The sequence below is a fragment of the Melanotaenia boesemani genome, chromosome 13 (assembly GCF_017639745.1).
Source record: "Melanotaenia boesemani isolate fMelBoe1 chromosome 13, fMelBoe1.pri, whole genome shotgun sequence".
Taxonomy (NCBI): Eukaryota; Metazoa; Chordata; class Actinopteri; order Atheriniformes; family Melanotaeniidae; genus Melanotaenia; species Melanotaenia boesemani.
In genome coordinates this window covers 34,919,419-34,926,919 of record NC_055694.1, presented here as the reverse complement: position 1 = coordinate 34,926,919, position 7,501 = coordinate 34,919,419, and positions in this window count along the sequence as shown.

Below are 7,501 nucleotides of genomic sequence, written 5' to 3'. Positions count from 1 at the left end.
AGATTTATTTTATCTTTGAAATAGTAAAGATATCATACTGGGATGGATAAATGATTTAATACCAGATTTCAGTCATGGAACAGGAATACAATAATATTGTTGTGTTAACTTTCTCAGCTTCACTTCCCTCACTGCATATCCAAGAGCAAAGGGCACAAGATTGTTTACTGGCTAAAATGAAAACGCTTCCAGGTTCTAAGACCTCTATGTAAAGAAAAAAAAAAAAAGCCAAAGGAAAAGCAGAAAAAAAGAAAGGGAAATGTTAAAGATGTGGCTCTGAAGTTAAAATAATTCATGTTGCTAAAGACTTATTACCATTGTGGGCTATATGAACTTATGTGGTTCTTAGACTAAAAACTGACTCACGTCTCCAGTACATGGCTTGCACAGTTCTATGTGCCTCTGCAGAGAATGAGACGTTCTGCAAAAAGAGACGTTAAAGAGGCGTCCTCCTGATCTGATTGGTGAGCTCCAGCGGCCTGATCGCTGCCCACCAGGCTAAGACAAGGCATCGACATTTCCAGTTATTTTCCAGGAAATGAGCAACTATAAAGAACACACGGAGAAGGATTTTTATGCCACTGTTGGGACAGATGCTAGTGTGATATGTAGTCCCAAAGATATTATATGCAATCAATCGGTTTAATTAATCAAGAGGATTTGTGTGAACTTTACACACGCTCCTATCCTAGAAAGATTACTGTAGTGGAGATGGACTACCTGCTTTCCCATCTTTCCTTCGTTAAAGCAACTGGCTTCACAATCAACGTCCTCATCTAACTTTCTACCAGAAAGCACATAAGCCCGTTTACCAAAATGTCACTTTAAGGCACTTTGTGTTCAAGCTGCCCAGTGGAAAAGGGCAAATTCTGCACGTCTGCACCCCGATAATAACATGATAATCATTAGTTGCCCATTTAAGGCTCCGTCTCCTCTCCAAACCTCAACATTCCATGGATCATACATTCCAAACGACTGCATCACATTCCAAACTGGGTATGAGTGCCCTCCTGTGTCCCATGTTGCACTAGGTGTGGGTGAACCGCTGACTTCATGTTGCCTCAGAGCGTGACATCGCTGAGCAATGCAAACCCTGCAAACCTCCTTCCCTTCCTTCCTCTCCTTCTCCTCCGTCAGATGACTCCCCTGAACTGATCCTCCCACCAGAAGAAGGCGAGGGCAGACAATATGCAACAGACTGCCATGTCAACGCCTGCACGCAGCCGTAGGAGGGGATGCAAACACATCCTGAAACATGTCTGACCTGCTAGTTGTGTTTCAGGATGTGCGCAGGGCTCTCTGGAAACACTCTTACCTGTACAGAACTCTTGTCTTCTTGAATGCTCATCATCATCATCATCATCATCACTGGCCTGACTAGTCGGAGCAGCAGGTGGTGATACTGTATTGTTCTGTCTGTTTTGAAGCATGCATTTGGTATCATTAACATCACTCTTTATGTGTTGGTATATCATTTAGGCTAATGTCACTTCTGTGTGCTGTTATCTCTCCACATCTGCTCTTTCTCTTATACACACACAGACACACACATTCCATTCAGATCTAACCTGTTCTGTTTCAGCACCTCTGTGCATGGCTACATCCGAGCTTTCTGCCATTTCCAACATGTGTGTGCACCAAACGATGGGAATAACCTGCAGTGGTGTGAATTTGACTGTCCAGTTCCAGCCGTCTCTGTCCATCCATCCAGCCACGTTACATCACCATGTTGTGAGACCGTTTCACAGAAGGCAACACTCAATGTGAAAAAGAATATATTTATCAGAATTATAATTGTACAACTGCACCACAACTGTACAGATCGCCCAAATGTGCACATGTGCATCTTTGATTTACAGGTACTATGTTCCTGTTACACTTTTTTTATTTATCTTTCTTTCTTTTATTCCTATCGCTTTTTGTAAAGAGAGGAACAACAAAATGGAAGCGCTTGTATATTATTATTATTAATAGTATTATTGATTTCTCCACCGGTGCGCCCACTGATGGAAAAACAGTTGCACATTCTCCTGAGCATATTCTGAGGGCTGTGTTTTCTGTCCATTTTACAGTCCCTGAGATGTGTGGAGATACTTAAGTCTTTTAAGACCAGAGGCGGCGCTCTGTAAATAGAGAACAGGAGATACAAACGTACCTCGTTATGATCTAAAGAACTGAACAAAGTGGGGGCCCAGAGAGGATGGAGATCTGGAAGGCGATGCAGAGCTAGAGACCGCAGAAGTGCAGTGCATCTTTGCATTGTTTAGGCTGCTCTTTTAGATCTGCCACCAGGATTCACTGCCATGTTACAGGGGCACCAAATTAAGGTTTCACGTTGGTCATTATACATACTGTTGTAAATACTGTGTGGAATGGCCCCCCCATCTTGCACAATGCAGCGCTGTTCTATGGACAGAAAATGCAGCCTTAACTGTGCTGAAATTAAAAAAAAAATCCCAAAAAATGTAAAAAAAAAACAAAAAAAACAACAACAAAAAAAAAAAACATAAAGACTATTGAATATATTAAAGAGTTACCTGCCTGTTATTTAAGCGAATAAATATCTATATATGAGAAAGAACACACCTGTATACTGTAGACTAAATCTGTATGGAAATCCAAGAGAATTTAATGGGAATTAAGTCCAACACCTTTTGTCTGTATGAAAGAAAAAACTACATCAAAGTATTCTACAATAATAACTTTGACAAAGTCTTTGTGGTCCTGTGTTTTCTGTTTGGGTTTGTTCATTCTTGACATTTCCACCTGTGGTAAACGCACAGGGCCAGAAAAGCCCTGGCCAAAAAAAAACATCTATGTAGGCTGTTTCTGTTTGTAGGCATTAAAAAAAATGATAAAATTATACTCAACAGATCTTTTCACTTTGTAAAGGAAACCACAAGAGATAAAAATATTTGTGGCAAATGTGCTTTTCAACCAAGAATAAAAGAATGACTACATAAAACACATCTGCCCAGTTATAAACATGCAAACTGGTACATGTTGTGTACTGGTATATACTCGACTATATGTGCATTACTCGTAGAAAAGTCAGGGATATTCAGAGTTCTGTTTCACCAGAGTAGGCATAAGGAAGCGTTTTACAAACCAGTTTCTGGTCTCATGATGACAAAGGCGATCATTTCCTGCAAAAACCTGATCATGGCGTTTGCAGCGATTCTGCTTTAAAAAGCTTTGATTTGACAAATCGGTGTCTGCTGAGAAAATATTTCTAGATGAATCTTTTGCAGCTCCTGTTCATCTTCTTACCTCCAACCCGTCATCGAAGTGTTCTGAAAGCTCTCTCCACCTTGGAAGTTTTCCTTAGGTCAATGACTGACTTCATTCACATTACTGGTGACCAGAAGAGGTGGCATGCTGCCTCCACTGGACGGCTCATATTTAGGTCAGTAGCTAAATGCTCCCATTTTGCACCATTTGTTCTAACTGGTTATACTTGAAAGAAAGTAAATAAACCTAAACCTGAAGCAACCTACTGAACTTCAGTCACCACTGAGATAACTTAACTTTCACCAACAGACCAGAAACAGGTACAATAACTCGGTAATTTACATCATGTTTTTTTTTTTCAAATGCATAAATCATAAGATTTACCTTGTCTTTGGCATGGCAGGAGTAAAATATATAGCTATACATAAAAACATTTCTATCTCTGTGGATTACATATTTTGTGCTGAAGCTGAGGCCTCCTCTGAGCCTTGCAGGAAGACGTTTTTCTGAGGTTTGTATGTGAAACACTGTTAATGCAGCAGTCCAGCAGCCCTGCAGTTTAAAAACACAATCTAAAACATTTACATTTACAAAGTGTGCCACGAGGAATGAGTTCTTTTAGAAGGGTTGTTTGGAACTGATTTCAGCTCATGTACTTCAGGTAAACAATGTTAAAATGAATGCTCTCCTTCGTGCCATCAAGTTCAATTCAAGTATGTTTCACGAACTGACTCATAGCAGGAAACATTGTCGGCTGAGGACGAGAGGGCTGATTGTTTTGAAAAGTCATGGAAGCTAACAGGGGCCTTCCATGAGTCAGCATGCAACATCTTTATTTTCGTGGCTTTGGGGGGGTGGGGGCAGGAGCTGGAACTGTGCAGCAAAGAGCAGGGAAGGACATGAACATTATGTTCTGTATGCATATTCAGCATGACAGCAGCGCTGAACGGGTTTAGAGACATTTCTTCTGCTTCCATGTTGATGTTGATACACAGAAAGATCTAAGCTTATGGGGTCTTACACAATTTGTTAAATTCACAGGTCAACCACAGCTACGCATCCATAACTCAGCAACATATCAACACAGCCTGTGTTGTGATTGTGCAACCCTAATAAAACACTGGAGCCTATAATTTATGGTGTTAATTGAGCATCAGATTTATACTGCTTACATCATCTTGCACCTTCTCACTGGTTAACCGAATGGTGCCCACACTTAACAGATTCATGCTTCTGTCGGCTCAAACCCATGACAGCTGCTTGGGGATAAGGGCTGAGACTAAATAAATACTCCTCACTTTTCCCTAACAGAGGGGAGCCCAAGTCCGGTCCTCAAGATCTACTATCCTGCAACTTTTAGCTGCATCCTTTCTTCAAAACACCTGTATCCAATGGCTGAATCCCTTCATTTATGTTCATTTATGCAGAGGTCTCTTTTTTCTGATCTTACTCAAAAGTCTTCCTGCCTATATACCTTGTTCAAACATTACTCCATCTCCACAATCAGTAGCCAATTTAAAACAAAAGCAGGAAAAAGGATATTTTTAAGTATTTTTATAACATTAAAAAGGTTTGTTTGCTTACACTGACCCTCCAGTCTCCCATTTCTTTACACAAACCCCACTCAGACTGTGAAATTAATCAGTTTTGCTTTGCTCAGTTTTACTCCTGAAAATTTACCTCATTTTCTTTCATTGAGATTGAGAGCATTAAAGACGTACTTAAAAAACTCAACAAGCCCAAGAGTTCACACACCCCTGTGGGATATTTTAACTTGAGAGCCTGCTTAAGCCAAAATGACAACTGGACTGAATTGAAACTGCACATTTTTTTAAAAAGCTAGCACAAAAAGCCCATGCACATCTATAAAGACACTGACTTAGCAAGTCATAGCGCAAAACACAATGTTTAACTATTTGAATGGTGCTGCCCAGCTGTAGCTCTACAGGGCTTCTCAGTCCCTCAGACCAGAGGCTAATCCAGGTAACATGTTTTGTCTAACACACAGGGGTGGAAAAAGTACTGAAAATTGTAATTAAGTAAAAGTATCTTTAATTTGCTTAAATTTTACTCAAGTAAATTAACTGAAGAAGTTCAGATAATGACCGTTCAGGCTGATGTGTTTTGCCTGCATTTACTCAGTAACGGGGGAGGTTTCCAATGTAGTGAAGTAAAATACTTCGATCAAAATGTAGTTGAGTAAAAGTAAAATTACCCATTTCAAAAACTACTTTAAAAAATGACAAAGTACTCACAAAAACTACTCAGTTACAATAATGTGAGTAAATGTAATTCGTTACTTTCCACCTCTGATAACATGGTATATCTGAATAGATTTTCTCCATTCAACTCAGCATAAATGTAAATTTCCAAATTCCTAGTAAAACAATACACTAAAACCCCACTGGTAAACTTAACTAAGTTTACCAATGTTGTGCTGATCAAATGTGCATAATGTCAAATGCTGTAGGCTACAACAGAAAGTGATGGAATCACAACAGCCTTCTACAAACAGTGGAAAACATTTACTTTTGACTGGGACTGCTGGGAGTCTGCCTATTAGAGCTGATTTAAGCAAGAAAATTTAAAAGAAATTTATTTGATCGTGACTCCCACATTATCAGCTGGCTCCCAGTTGCTGCTAATGCTAAGACCACCGGCTCCCACAGCAGGAACTAACGTTAAGACCACCGGCTCCCACAGCAGGAACTAACGTTAAGACCACCGGCTCCCACAGCAGGAACTAACGTTAAGACCGCTGGCTCCCACAGCAGGAACTAACGTTAAGACCGCTGGCTCCCACAGCAGGAACTAACGTTAAGACCGCTGGCTCCCACAGCAGGAACTAACGTTAAGACCACCGGCTCCCACAGCAGGAACTAACGTTAAGACCACCGGCTCCCACATTTATCAGCTGATGCTGAGACCACTGGCTCCCAAATCAGAAACTAATGCGAACAGCGCTGACTCCCACATTAGCAGCTAATGCGAACAGCGCTGACTCCCACATTAGCACCTAATGCGAACAGCGCTGACTCACACATTAGCAGCTAATTCGAACAGCGCTGACTCCCACATTAGCAGCTAATGCGAACAGCGCTGACTCACACATTAGCAGCTAATGCGAACAGCGCTGACTCACACATTAGCAGCTAATTCGAACAGCGCTGACTCACACATTAGCAGCTAATTCGAACAGCGCTGACTCACACATTAGCAGCTAATTCGAACAGCGCTGACTCACACATTAGCAGCTAATTCGAACAGCGCTGACTCCCACATTAGCAGCTAATGCGAACAGAACTGACTCACACATTAGCAGCTGACGCCAAGACTACTGGCACCCACAGTGGCAACTAATGCTAAGACCACTGGCTTCCACAGTCACAGCTAATGCTAAAGCTGTTGCCTCGCACATTAGCCGCTAATGCTAAGACTGTTGGCTCCCACATTTATCAGCTAACGCTGAGACCACTGGCTCCCAAATCAGCAGCTAATGCTAACAGTGCTGATTCCCACATTAGCAGCTAACGCGAAGAGTGCTGGCTACCACATTAGCTGCTATTGCTAAGACCACAGGTTGCGCCATGTTCAATGAAATGTTTTAAAAATTAGAGGAAGTGAGGTCATCATGCACCTATGTATCCAGAAATAAATCTGATAATGGACTGGTAAATAGACTATTTCTCCAATTTAGTATTTCAGAAGCATGGACAAAGCGGTATAAATAATGAATTTCAGAAGTGCAGGAATACACATCAGAAAAGTAGTCCCAGTTATGATTTTGATGGTGTTTTATGAAGTTATGAGAAAGTCTTTAATATTCAAGAAAAAACTGCCGTTACATAAATATCTGTACCTGAATTGATATTGAATGAAATAGGATTTAATCTAAATCTACTTGAATCAGGCTGAATCAAAGTGATTTATTAAATAAGTGGTGACACCTAATTTTACTGCCTAATGTAGCTGGATTATGACTATCAGGTGCCAGCCATGGTACAGCCCTGTGAAATGGATCCAGCTTTTTTCCACAGGTTGGAACACCTTTCAATTTCAAAGCATTTGTTTTGTTTTTGTCTTGGTAAACGTGCTAATAAAAACTGAGCCATGTCCACTTGTTTACCTGAACACAACCCCTGAAAACTGCCGATATGTTTTGATCACAGCTGATCAAAGCTAGAGATAATAAATGCGACAACAGGAGTCTTTTGATGCAAGACAGGATGCAGACTGTACTCTCGCTCAGACAAAAAGCCAGATGATTATT